The sequence below is a fragment of the Corvus cornix genome, chromosome 7, assembly GCF_000738735.6.
Source record: "Corvus cornix cornix isolate S_Up_H32 chromosome 7, ASM73873v5, whole genome shotgun sequence".
NCBI classification, from domain to species: domain Eukaryota; kingdom Metazoa; phylum Chordata; class Aves; order Passeriformes; family Corvidae; genus Corvus; species Corvus cornix.
In genome coordinates, this window is record NC_046337.1 from 11,922,820 (window position 1) to 11,937,396 (window position 14,577).

General features: G+C 43.8%; 1 protein-coding gene across 2 annotated transcripts in view; it reads right to left on the minus strand.

The window, feature by feature from the left end:
- The window catches only part of GLI2 (GLI family zinc finger 2), a 190,950-nt gene extending 176,654 nt beyond the window's left edge, over window positions 1–14,296 (minus strand). The window contains exon 1 of one of the 2 annotated variants that reach the window (XM_019290581.2): window positions 13,872–14,296. The gene's annotated coding sequence lies outside the window, so the exon portion shown is untranslated. The remainder of the gene's footprint in view (window positions 1–13,871) is intronic. The other variant, XM_010407004.3, reaches the window with a different exon arrangement.
- Between the last annotated feature and the right edge of the window lie 281 nt (window positions 14,297–14,577).

Below are 14,577 nucleotides of genomic sequence, written 5' to 3' on the forward strand. Positions count from 1 at the left end.
CATGCAAATCCCAAGCATGGTGGACATTTCCAGTTTATAGCAATTATCTTGAACAGCCCCTACCTACTTGTATGCAGATGAAGCACAGTGTGTATCACTGGTTGTCTGTGGAGGGCTGCAGGGTAAGTCACCATTCTGTTCCAGCAGAAGCTCTGCATGGTTTCAAGGCATAGCTCCAGATCATTACATTAGTAATTACATTTGTACGTTAGTACAAACAGGTCACAGGGGTCCACGTGAGAGGGAACTGGTAACACACAAGGCAGGAAGTGCCCTCCTGGTCACACTTGGTCTCACAAAGCAGTCATCATTCACTAGCTCTTTGCCATGAACCTGGGATACAAGGAGCAGCCATGTGCCCTTGGTGAGGGGGGCCAGAGCTGCAACATTCACTGGTATTTCTAAGGGACTAAGCTGTGGGTCCTGAGGGAGCTGGTGGATGAAGTGGCTAAGCCACTGTCCACCATATTTGAGAAGTGGTGGCACTCTGGTGAAGTGAGTGCAAGAGGGGAAACATATTACCTATTTTTCCTCCACACAGACATAAGCTATACAGTCAACTCAGTACACAAGAGTCATTCTCCCTTAGGCTGGTGATCCCAGCACAGGCACTTGCCATGTCTCAGCAATATTTCTACCACTACAACACAGCTAGGTTGCTGAGTACAGTTGAGCACTGCAGTTCCCCAGCAAACATGAGAGACTGGTGAGGAAGGAGGTCACAGTCAAAACAGGACTTGTCAAACTGATCTGTCAGAAACACAGCCTGGTGGAAACCCTGCACTCATGTGGGATGGTGCCAGGTTTCTTTCTGAACACAGTACACCTCTTCATTCAAGCATCACACTCATAATCATACCTAAAGGTGAAACACAAACTTTCTATTATTGTTTTCATAGAAAACCAATAAATCTTTCATTTCTACTGAAAAGAGAATTACAAGCCCAACACACTCAAGACACAGGCTGTGGTCCAGCCTTTCAACATGGATTCAAATCTAAGCTTTTGTGTACAGTAAGTGAGCAGACACATTCAGTCCCCAGTACGACCAGTACACTTGCAAACTGGGACATCAGATGGCACACCCAGCACCTAAGCTCATAGGCTGGTGGAAATACCACCTACAATTATACGGTATAGCTGGATACAGGTGCTTGCATAAATCCCATTCATGGCAGTGTTTAAAAAAAAAAAAACAAAAAGGAAAAACAGAAGGAATACAAACAAAGTATGATGAATTTTCAGCAGAGGTCTAGCTAGCACATATAGGTGTGATGCATGTATGATCCCTTGCACCATCTGCTCTGGTCTTCCCAGCCCTATCCTTTATCCTAACACAACTCTCCAGCAGTTTCTTGCTTATCAGAGATGTGATCTGAAGTTCTGCCACTGGACCAACTCAATGTCTTTTCTGCAGAAACCCAAGCAGCAGCTCTCCTGAGTAGCCCTTTTTTTTTGGTGCAGTGAACTTAATAGAGATGTTGAGCACAAGCGCTGGCTGCTTCCTACCCCTGCTGAAATTGGGAGCAGACCTCCCACAGGAGGCAGCCCCAGGGAGCAGCTCTAATGCGAAGCAGCCTTTACCATTCACGAGAGTCACAGCACCAGGCTGCTGCTGCCAACTTTTCTGCCACGTTCATCCTGGCACTGCAGATCAGGAGGAGGAGCGGCATCCCGTGGCCACACTGCCGGAGTGACAGCCAGGTACCTGAGGGGTGGCTGGACTCTGACCTCCCATCTAAGCACAAGTTGGCCATAAGTGGGAAAGCTCCATTGCTGTGGGTTGGGGGGACGGGCAAAACAACATTTGAGAGGCAAATGCCCTGGGAGCCGCTCTCGTCACTGGAGGAACCCAAGAGACCCGGATTAATTTGCCTTTTAACTTTCAGTTTACTTCTTGCAACCTCACAGTAAACCACTTAACCTTGTAGGCAACAGAGTGAGATGCCAGCACTTTCAGCTCATACTACTCACACTATGCTGTAATCCAGTTTGCATGTCCAGTCCTGTCACTAGCTGGAGGAAACATTAATCCAAGACAGTAGAAAAGAAGGAGTAAAAAATTGTTTCTGGAAATGCAATTATTCTAATGGCAAACTGTGGAGGTTTGTTATCTAGACCCACAGCTGAGTTAAACTGAAACATATTATATTTCATGAAAAAAAAGTTTTAACCATATGTTTAGTCATTTGTGAGCTCTTGATCCTAACGCACAACATAAGCTGCAGTATCAGTGTCAAAAGTGCCTGATTTAAAGCATAAGAGGCAGAGTTACATGAAGTCAAGTTAAAATCACTTCTGCAAGTTTGCAGGCAGAAACCTTCCCATGGAATGACAGGTACAGGGGAACACATTCTGGGGTCTGTGCCGGACGGGGGGGGGAAGAGGAAGGTTTTTTCCATTAAAAGTTTTTCTGTGAGATTGGCTAGGGGAAGATGATATAGCTGGGGGGGAAGACTGAGACAGCTAAAGAATAACACATGGTATGCTTTCAAAACATACAGCAACATGTGACATTCGTCTGCAAGTCTGGCACTGAGGAGCCTGTGGTCTGGCAGCAGGGAGAATTTCTGCTTTTTATTTCTTAAATCATCACAGGCATTTGAACTAAACCCCCCACCTAATAGTCTGAGGGGAAGAACATAAAATCAGATTTTACGTACCGTACTTTCAGTCAGCCATTTTCTCAGCGGATTTTTATCCTCCAACTCAATTCCCACATCATTAAAGTGATGCTGTCTCTTTAAAACACAACGTGGTGCCGTGCCAAAGCCTGCAATAAGAACCACTGGCACCAAAACAGTCAAAGCACACAGCTTAATTCTCTACTTAATAAGACAATTAAAGAAGAGTATTTGGATACAACAGTCTGCAAGTACCAACACAGAGCACTGGTGTCTCCCAAGGCATGTTGATCTGAAGGCTTTATCAGAAAGCATCTGTCACAACCAGATGCCATCAACACCTGAGAAAAGTGGGAAATAAAGTGGGTTAATGTGGCTGTGATACACACAAAGGCATGCACTGCCCAAGTCCCTGTTTGTGAGCATTTTAGAGGGTGCAGGATAAAGTGCCCTGATGTAAAAATGCTCATAGATTTAAATAAATTAAAGTATATGTACACAGCTACCTCTGTTAAAAATACAGTCTTGTGGAAATTACTCAAATTACAATGGAATTAAGAGTGCTGTGTATTTTGTGTATTCACTGCCATAATCATAAAAAGGCTTCTAGCAAGGCTGTTTTTAAATACTGTGCTTTGGCAGATGCTTTAACACACGTGGATGAATTGGGGTACAGAGACTAACACAGGCACCAGTGATTGCTCATATGGAGTCTCTTGACCATATCTGCCTCTAAGTTTCCAATCAAATAATTCTCAGATGTCATCTCCTAGCAGGCTTCATCCTGCAGAGCTGAACCAAAGCTAGAGAGAAAGATAACAGCAGTGATATACGAACTAATTAGTCATTTGATTAGCTGGCAAGAAGACAAGGTCCTGCAGTTCTGTGACCTAAAAATGCCACTGATGACCTTAAAACTCCATCTCAAGGGTGTCTGGAAATCTGTAACCTCCAGGGAGACAGAGAGAGAAACGGGTGATGCCTAAACTGCATTAGCTTACATGAGATGTTGAAACAGTGCAGACATCAAGCCGAGGATAGGTGTGACATTTGAAGCAATCAGCCAGCAAAAGAGCACCTGCAGCACTGCACTCTGTTTGAACTGCTGCACCAAGGACTCCCAGTCCAGCCTACATGGGAGGTTCGTGGGGCAAGTGGTTTAGCACACCCAGAAAGCACACCAGGACCACAGACCTCATCCTAGCAACCAACAACACACAGCAAGAGAGGAAAAAAATAAACCAGATAAAAAACCCCAACTGCTCCTGCTTTGTTACAGCAGGGCTAACAGCCAGCCAGTCCCAGGTGGCAGCTGCTGGGCTGCACCACGCCAGGAGAAGAGAATGGCTGATGAAAAGAGAGAGAAGTCACTTCGAAGAAGACATCCTGAGTGGTTGCCTTCTTCACTTCCACTGGCGGGTCCTACACTTCACTGGAGATCTGATTTTGGTAAATCCCATGAAGGCACCAGTTATTCCACATGCAGTAACAGGAGGAGGGAGTGGGGTGATGCCAGGAGGTCGGTCCCCTTAGGCTGCAAAGTTGCATCTTCAACAGCAAAGGAGGAAGATACCAAAATGACCAAGGTTAGGGGTCCCAAGCTGTTTTGGGCCCCCTTCCTTCAGCCTGACAGCTGGAGCATGTCATCACCTGACTGCACCCAATGCACTGAAAGTTTCCAGCCTAATCTGAGGCAGCTCCTCCCTGGCAAGCCACCAACTGGTGCAGAGGAACCCATAGTGACCAGAAACAGGCCAGCCCAAAGTGGGCAGCTCACAAGCTGTGGGTTCCTCTCTACCAAGAAAGCCCATCTATCTCCCACCTTCAACAGCTTGGATGGAGTCTGACTCTTGGGTGTCTCTCTACTGTGAGAAGAGATTAAAGGAAATAAATGCATTGGCAAAGATCCCCCTGCCATCTGCACCTTGGAAATGCCCTCTGGAACGGAGAAGAGGAAGATCCCTCACCCTGCATGCCCCTGGGAGAATGGTGCAACCTCCAGCAGCTGCCAGCACTGCCCTGTTTCATCCCCGTCCTCTCAACACAGATCCAGACCTGCTTTCACCGCCCACTTCCCCCATGTGCTTTGTCCCAGAGGGATGAACTCACCTCCAGTATCAGTGAATTTCTCAGAAGAAGTCCAACATATAGTTTAAATTTTACCAAGCCCTGCCAGAGGCCTTGGAGTAAAATGCAGAAGTAGGAATGTTTTCTCAAATAGAAAATGGAGATTTAGAGGGCTGCAGCAGGGTCTGTAAATTGGTGCAGGCTTTGCTGAGATAATACAACCCCAATACACACAGTGTTTCCCCCTCATTCCCTTTTCTCTGAAAAAAATGGGGGAAAGACCCCCAACAGCACACATAATAAATCAAAGATGAAAAAATTGGCCATGGATGTGGTTCAGTAACACATGTGCTGTGCTCAGCCCTGTGTTCCCTTACAGCTCTCAGAAGCAGAGAGCAAAGTTAAGAATACAGTTACTGCAGTTACAAAGAAATTTAAGATTTCCAAATCTGACTTATTGTGAATTGAAACAAAACCTCAAAATGCTGAAATTCTCCACAAAAGGAATTCTAAAACAATTACTTGGAGTCCACTGAAAAAGAAATTATATTGCTACTGTATTTCCTACAATGGAATTATACTTTAAAATTCTAAACAGAAACTTACTTCAACACAAAGCTTGTAAAACAATGAATTGTTAACACTTTCAGAAAAATCCTCTGTCTCTTTTCTGCTACTTTTTTACAACACTGACCTGGTTTTGTAGAGGATTTTAGTGTTGATGACGCCAGATATTGGAATATGATTCCATCAACGAGTCCTAGCCAGGAAATACCAAAGCTGGGGTTGCCAAAGCAACATAATTAACTTGATCACGGTACATACACTGTGTGCCACTTCCCAAATGGCCCTTTAACACCCAGATAAATCCTTGGCTTGAATGGTGCCTCCTAATGAATTTCTCCTCTGAGTTCCTCAAGAACACAGAGCAAAAGGAGAAGTTGTCAAAATTACTAAAAGCCAAGTACCACTCTGCTCCCTGGCCAGTGGTCCCCTGGGCTTGATGAGGTCAAGGAGCAATTTTGAGCCTACTCCCACAGCTATGAACTGCAGCAATCACAGAGACACGTGACCCTGTTGCATGGAGCAAATGCATTTTGTAAAGATTCACTTTTAATTCACTGTTACCAGATTTAAGAGGCTTGATTCTTCCATGGCATTATCAGTAAAATTACTGCCACTCAGGCAGGGAGGCCTGAATGTTGGTGCTAAACCTTGATCCTGGGGCCACAAACTTCAAAACCGGGATATGCTGTCACTAACTCAATGTGTACAATGTATCAAAAATAAGAATCTGTCTGTTCATTTGGAAAAAAAAATAAAGAAAAGTAAGAAACAAACAAAAAAATTGAGTGATGGGCTTTCAGCCTGTCATCAGACCACTGTGACCTCAATTTTTGAGAAATAAAGTCAAAATCTATTCTTATCTTCAGAGATTCAAGATGTATTTGCGTGTCAAACTTTCTCCCCCTTGTCCTTAGCCTTTGGGAAGCCCACTAAAAATCATATCAAAGCCTGAAAACCCTGCGATCACATTCGCATTCACCTTTGACCCAGGATGCCTACAGCTCTCACCACCTCCTCAGCTCATCTTCACCATGCGGCAAAGGCAGCAGGTCTGGCAGCAAACTGCTCAGCATGAAATAAAGGCCACTTTGCATAGCAAAATCGTGCTGCCCTGCTCAAATTCTGAAGGCCAAAAAACTTTTCTTTGGCAGTTTTCTGCTTCTTTGTATCCATGAAGGATATTTTACCATCACCTTCCTCTCCTTGCATACAAATATTTGATTATTCTCTTTGAAATGTCTCTGTAACATCTACAGGCATAGGATGCCGAATGCAAACACTGATTGATTCTTTCTTAGCCATCAAATGTGCTTACACAGCAACTACACACAGCAAATGCACACAAATCTCACATTTCACGTTTTAAAATATGAACATGCTGTGGTTTTTTTTTTACTCAAACATAATGAATGAGCTTAAATATTAGAACTTGAAATTATTAAGTAAATCACGGCACCTGTAAAGCTTTTATTTGCATAACATTAATTCATGATGGCATGTAAAACAAATTCATCACTCTCACTATATTGTAGTCTGATTTATGTTAGAATTGGAAAAAATAAAAATCTTGAGCACAAAATTATGTTGACAAGATGTACGTGCTCTTCGAAGCCCAAGATTTTTTTTCTTTTCTGAAGCATCAAAACAACTAAATTATGGGAAAGAGGGCTGGGAGAAAGCATCTTTAAAAATGAATAACATACTAGCGTCACACATACACACTCTCCAGTTATTAATGTCAAGCATGGTGAAGATACTCTAGAAAATCATTACCATTCATAGCTACTAACAGCCATTAAATTTCAATCAATTCAACTTAACACAAGTGTACTTCAGCAGCCCTTACAGTTCCTTATAGAGGTGGCTCAGAAAGTCCTGTCTGACTTATTGCATTGTCCACCGCACAAAGGAGCATTGCTTAGCATTGCTCTGAAAAGGAGCGATCTTGGTGTTGGGAACTGATGCTCTTTTAACACCGCTGCAATCAACAGACCTTGCTTTTAAAGACGGTGTGATAAAAGGGCTCTAATAGAGCTCCTCAGGTCAGCATGGAGGGGAGCAATACACTGATTCTAGCTAGGAATGCCACTTTCCAAGCTGAAAAAAAAAAAAATTGGTGAGATGTTTTCAAGGAGGTTTCAATGAATTTTAGCGACAGAATCGAACTGCTTAACACAGTGCTAAACAATTTCCAGGTGATCCACTTGCTCGAATAGAATATAATCACTAAATCTACAGGACATTTAAACAAAACAGGATTTAACTTCCAGGGTATTTAAAGCTCCTAATGATGAATATAAGCCACAGCATTGTAATATTACAGCATCTCCACTCTTCTGAATTGCATTTGTAACACGGGAAGTTTTTCCACTGCATTTGCAGGAATTAAGATGTGCAGCTGACCATCCCTTGCAGACTCTGGGAAGAACGAGCTGGTCCCCTGCTGGGGGTATTTGCCACCTCATGGCGGGGGTGACGGACTGTGGCCACAGGGTGCTCACCTCTGAGGGGCTGGACCCACACCGGCTTCCGCTGTGTAGCGGAGCATCCCAGAGAAGGTGTCTTCCTCTGGAGAGATTACGTTAGTTCCATCTGGATGAGTTATCTACACTAAAATCCTACATTTCACAGGGGATAGAAGACTTTTTATTACTATTCCCGCCCCTCCCCCCCACCCCCGAAGCCCAGATTTTCCCAGCAGGGTTCATTCTGCTGGGCACAAAGTCCTCTCTCTGGATTTACAGGCAGTTTAAGCTTGCAGGTGTGTACTCCTACAGAACAGAGTCACTCCATGCACAGAAAAACAGATGCAGTCACAGATGTGCCATCACTGTAGCTGAAATTACAAGCTCAAATCCAGAATTCTTTTTGTGGCTTTTAGCTCATCCCTTAGAAGTATCAGGATTGATGCTACTATTCATTAGGAGAGTATTTGGGACTATTCTACAGAACTCTATGGTTTTGATTCCCCTGGGATTTAGACTTAGCATTTAACATGGAGTAGCAGTAAAGTTCTTTAGAATCAAGAAACACCCAAGTAATCTCTCAGGCAGATATATGCTTCATTTTGACTCATTTCCCTACACTTACAAGCTGCACTAAATGAAATGAAATGAATGTTAAAAGGGGCGTTTATTGAAAAATCTTCAGTGACAGGTTCAGAAAGTGCCAGAGTTCAAGTAAATCGTTCCATGGAAAATGTTAGCAAAGCTTAATCATACTGGAAGCCACATTTAATTACAGCTTTTTAAGTCCATCTGGGAAAAAAGAAGCGACTTAAATATGTCACCTGAGATGATCTAGATACTGAAACTATTTGTAAGTTAACAAAAGCATTTGCATCACAAAGCGCTCTGGGGCAGCACCACGGCAAAGCAGATGTGTAATGAACAAGGATCACAGCACCAAAACAATCAGGACTGTAAATAACTACTACTAATCTGCAATCATTTAAATTTGGATTTAATTGCTAGGCAGCAAATACATTTAATTCTTGAAGAGGTAAATGCTCTACGAAATACACACTTAAAGGTTTAGTGACAGAAGCACCACAGTCAAGAATCCGAATGTCAGGAAGGCAGAAAAAAGCCAAGGAGCAGAGCTGGGGCTGCCATGAGTTCACAACTTTAAACAAACTTTTCCCTGGAAGAGAATTAATAATGTGGCCATCCCCACTGTACATACTGTAACTACTGCAGGAATGACACAATGAGGCACATGAGAGGCAAGAGGGTAGTGACTATAGAACAAAATTCAATCTAGTGGCTAATGAATAAAAAGTTCCTTTTATTTCTCAGTTGTTTTTGGTTCATTAAATTTTCCACAGATTTGCAGAGAAGAAAACGTGATCAATAAACCTTGACAAAAGTGAACATGTGAAAAAGGCGAGAGAAAGGCACAGGAAGATAAAAGTGATATCCCGATCACAGATTTCAGAGGCAGATGACCAGAGCTCTGGGCTGCTGAATAATCTGAATAGACCATCATTTCTTTACAGCCTTTTACTTTCTTTTCCCTGACTGTTGGAACTCTTCATTCAATACAATAGTAAATGCACTAAAACTTTTTTTCTTATGCTAATGGTCGAAATCGGGCGCTCACAGTTAAAACACACTTCCCACCAACTTGTTTTCTTAAAAAAAAAAAAAAAATTAACCTATTCAAGTTAAACTAAAATGTCAAAGACAGCTTAAGGCTTACTCTCACCATTCCTCAAAATTAATGGTTTTCTCCCCAGTAGATACAAAAAGAAAAGACTTGAATAAGGATAAAGCTGCAAGACTCTTTTCATATGAAAAAGAACACTTAGAAAGTAAAAAGAAATACATCCAGTACAAAGATCCTGGTACCTACAGTTCTAATTTGTATTGTTTCCTCTTAGAATATTTATAATTGCAGAAAGGTGTCAGCCAATCGCAAATAATTGTGAAACGATGAGAAAAGATTCACCAGTGACTAATGTATTTGGGCAGTCATGCCCATAAGGGTATCAGAAACGCTTCCACTCATTACAATGGGAACCCAAGGGAGCCTATTTTCATTTTATTTCTAACTTGGGTGTCCACTTCCAGGCACCCAGGCCTCTTTTTCTGTGGTACTGAATATTCACAAATCCGAAACAATTTTTACAGCTCTGACCTTCTGAATTATGGGACAACTTTCCTGTTACCTTTGTGCAACACATTTCAGCTTTAGTATTTGGGTTCACTTTGTTTATAAGAAGTTAAAGGGTATGGGGTGTGGTTTTACAGTAGCCAAGAATGAATGAACGAAAATTCTGTGGCCTGTCCTGGACTGCGCACACCTAACATTTTCTCCAAAGTTCTACCAGTTCCCAACTGGAACTGGTCTGTAGAAAATTTGACCTGATTACCCACTATTTCCATTCCAGTCACTTGTTCACAAGGGAAACCTGCAATTTTGCCTCTTAAACTATCAAGATTGCCATGCCAGATGCAATTCCCATTACTTTTACACGAAACACCAGTTAGTTTCTAGAAGATGCATATATATGGGATCTGCTGTATGCACAGGTTGAGAACTGTGCATATTCCACACACATGCACAAATGTGTGTACATATATGTAGATATGCATAAGCACATATGTATTATCTGCCTTTTTAACACAACGCCTTCTTGCTGTCATTCATACAAGGATTCATTCTTTGCTGTTATTTTATTTAGTGTTGTATTAATTAATTCCCAAATACCTCCTGTTGTTTTGGTTTTCTTTAAAAGGGTCCTGGCAACAGAGCTGAAGCAAACCCTAAATACCACTTAATGCTTTGTGGCAAGTTGTCCTAATGTGCAACTGTTTAAAATATTTACCTGTGCAGCTCTTGAACAATGCCCTGGAATCTTTCCCATCAGTAAGAAAGCGGACAAAAAGCAGAGACCGCTTAACCTCAATGCCTTAGCAGCAAGTGAGAAGTGCAAATATTGCATTTCTATAAAGCCCTAGAAGCTTCATAGAAATGGAGTGGCAACTAATTAGTTTGATGCTATAGTCACATCTAATGTTCCTAAGTAGCTTCTTTGAAAAAACTCACTGCCTTGAAATCCTTGGCCAGATTATTGAGTGGAGGCTTTGTGATGGGGCAATAGATAGGTGTTTGCTCCACAAATACATACAGATTTTGGTGACTGCTTACTGAATCCACTGCCTTCACTAATCTGCACTGGAAACTTCACTATGAACAGAGCACTTCTCAGAGTACAAAAGCATGAAGTATCTGTGTACCTTTCAGACTACAGGGCAAACAACTGGCTTACAGTAGGCCACCAAAACCAGGAGCAAGCAGTTAACCAAGTGTCCTCTGTACTTGCAAACAGAGAATGAGAATAATGCAACTGCTATTAGGTCATATGTTCTACCCTATCCTTAAATAAAAACAAGATGGGTCCAGAGGACTGAAAAATTCAAAAGTTCTCAATAGAAATTAAGTATCGGGATCATGAAAACATATTTTCAAGTCAGACAAAACTGTAGCGATCACGTAACCCTGTCTGTATACAGCTGATCACACAGCCCTAGAGCCTGTGCAGCTTCTATACAACTGTGCCACTGAAAGGGAAGTCGTGGTATAAACCTGTAAGATCATTAGAATCACAGAAAGAATAAACAAAAATGGTTCTTTGACATAAAAGTTTAAACTGGTTTTCAAAACAATGCTGCTCATTTTCAAAAAAATACTGCTCATTAAATATATGCATCCAGAAGGCTGTCTTTTCTAAATGTGACTTCAGTGTAACATTTGGGAATGCAAGCTGCTATGTATTGGATGTCTGAGGTCAAGTTCTGTTCTCTTTTATCCAAGTATAACCTGGAGCAGCTTCAATGAAATTATGCTAGATTTATATTGACATATGCATCTAGTTCAAATTCTTCTATGGCTCTAATTTTTCTCTAATTGAATGACCTAACACAAATAGTATTTGTCCATCTGTATACATCCCTTTTGACACACTGGAGAAAAAAAAAAAGAAAGACATTGAAAGGAAGTTGGAAACAGTCCTCGAGATCTGTTTTCCTTTGAAGAACAGCAGTTGCATTTCTGGGCACTTCAAAGTCACATACTTTAAGCAATAACAACATTTGAGATGAAGTGAATCTTACCTCAACTTGCTTTAAAGATCAGCTCTTTCCCAAACACACACCAGAGGTTGGATATACACATAACCATAGATTAACAAGTTCATCTTCAGTGAATCAGGCACTTTTCAGTGCTGCAGATAGGTCATGCTTTCAATCAAATGACAAATTTCCAGGAGTTGTTTACAGTGGAAAAGCCATAATGAATTTTATTCTCTTCTTAAAAGTTGTCAGTTTTGCAATAACATTCAATACAACATTTTTATTGCAATTCAAAGTTTGACAGGTGTCAACATTTCCTGACGTTCCAGCCAAAATACAAATTACCATATCCACCCATCAGAAAAGTTGAACCAAATCAATTCACCAACTCTAGTTGCTGGATGCAGCAATTATCAGGCATTTCAAACATCCCAGCAGCATAAACAATTATTTAATTATTTAGCAAGATCCTCTTTTCCAGGTGAATGTAGTTTCTTTTCTAACGAAGTATATTAGGTTTAGAACTAAAAAAAACCCAAAACAAAACCAAAAAGACCTCCAAAGTTTTTCTTAAAGCAAGGTGGCTTGAACAAACAGATAAAATCAGCAAGTCTTATAACAAATCAGTCTATTCCACTTGTGTGTATTTTGAATTTCATGGCTTATTTACTTAACTTTTTTGGCACCAACTCCACAGCACATGCCAATACAATATTTGTTTAAATGCTGTTTTATGCACATGCTAGTCAAACGCTTACTTTCAAATTCTTGTACATCCCAAGAGCCTCAGTTGTTTAAAAAAAAAAAAAAAAAAAAAAAAACCACAAACAAAAAAACACCAAAAGAAAGGGAAAAGGGGATTGGCAGGGGTGGACAAGGTTTTACAACTAGTGCCTTTATCTGTGGCCGTAAAAATATAAACACGATACGCCAATAAAATGCTAATTTCTGTACGCACGAAGTTTTCCAGCACCTGGGGCAGTATGAAATGCGAGGGCAGCTATAGGAAGACACAAGTTTCGCTGGCCCGGCCGGCGGTGATCCCCCACATTTGGTCACCCTGCCCTTGTACCGGCGGTGATCCCCCACGCCTGAACATTTGGTCACCCTGCCCTTGTACCGGGGGCCGAGCCGGGTCCCGGCCCCGCGGAGGGGGCACCGCTCTGCGCGCACCGCACCGCGCCCGCGGCTATGCCGCAGCCCCGGCCCGGGAAGTTTTGAAGCCCAGGCTGCAGGTTAGGTAAATGAATAAATAAATAAATAAGCCCATAAACCTCGGAAAAGCCGGCAGCAGGACCACCGATAAATCATCCTAAGCCCCCGCACTGGAAAAGTCAGGTTTCCCAGGAAATGATGGCAATCACTCGAGGCAGAAAAGGCATCTAGATGAGCCCATCTCCCTCCCCTCCTCCTTGATTGTTTTAAAGCCACCGAGTCCGGGGGAAAAACTCTCAACTCTCTAAGTCCTTAATAGGATTGGAGTCCGGGTCTCTCCAAGCCGCTCCTCATCACACAGGGATCAAGTTGCAGCAGGGAATTTTTTAAATTCCTCAGCAAATATACTTGTCGAAAGATTGCCCCTCCCGGATGGGGGGATGACAAGGAGGCGAGGGGGCAACTTCATTTTTCTTCTGAAAAAAAAGACAAACTCAATGCTGGCTTTGGGGAGCCCTGCCGTCCTCCGGGACCCAGGGCAAGGCGGTCCTGGCAGCAGCCCGGGGCTGGGACTGTCACCGCAGCCCCCGGGAAAAACAATGGCCATGGAGGCACGGTCCCGGAGGGGTCTGGACGGGGAAAGGGGGGCACACACCGGGCACACGCGCGACCCCATCCTCCCCGTTCACCTGCGAGGTGGGGGGGACACACGGGACGGGCCCCCCTCGGGCACCCGCTGCGAGGAGAGACCCTCACCGAATTTGTACCCTCCCTCACACACACCCCCCACCGGCGCAGGGCAGCTCCAACCAAAGCGGGAGAAGAGGAGGGAAAAAAAAGAATAAAAAGCACAATGAAAAGACACAATAAGCATCAACTTTACCCAAAAAGCGGAGCAGCAAGTTTTCAGCAGACGAGCGGTTGCCGCGGAGCAGCGCTGCTCCTCCGGACCCCCATCATAAACTTGGGGGAGGGGGGCGTGGGAGGGACTTTCCCTCCGTCCTTCCCTTTTGTGCCTCTTCCCCCGCTCCGCTCCGCTCCTCGCCAAAAGCTGCCGCGGATCCCGGCGGCGGCGCGGTGTTCTCCCGGCTGCAGCCGCGGAGCAGCTCCGCGGAGGCGGGCAGGGAGGAAGGGCTGTGGAGGGCCGGGGGCGGCGTGCAGAGGTGCGGGGCGCTGCGGGGCAGCTCCTGCTGCCCATCTGCCCGGGCCGCCGGCGGGACACGGCGCGCACACGTACACGTACTTTATATATATAATAGATATACACACACATGCACACACACGATGGATGAAGTTGAGCAGCCTGCAGGAAGACGCTGGAACGCTTTCAAGCCCTGACACAAGAGGAAAACTGGCTCTAGGGTCTGTTTTCTCTTCCACCCGCCCTTTAAAAAAAATAGGGAAATCTAAACCTTCCCACCCTTTCGGCGCGGGAGCAGCGCACCGCTCCGGATCTTCTCTCTCCTCCCCCCAGCCCCTTTCATCCCGGATCGCCCCCTCGCCTCGGCGAACCGCACCATTTTGGGTGCGGGGCTTTCTGTGGGGCGCGGTGGGATCCGCCCGGCCAGCCCGGCCCCGCCGCGCCGCTC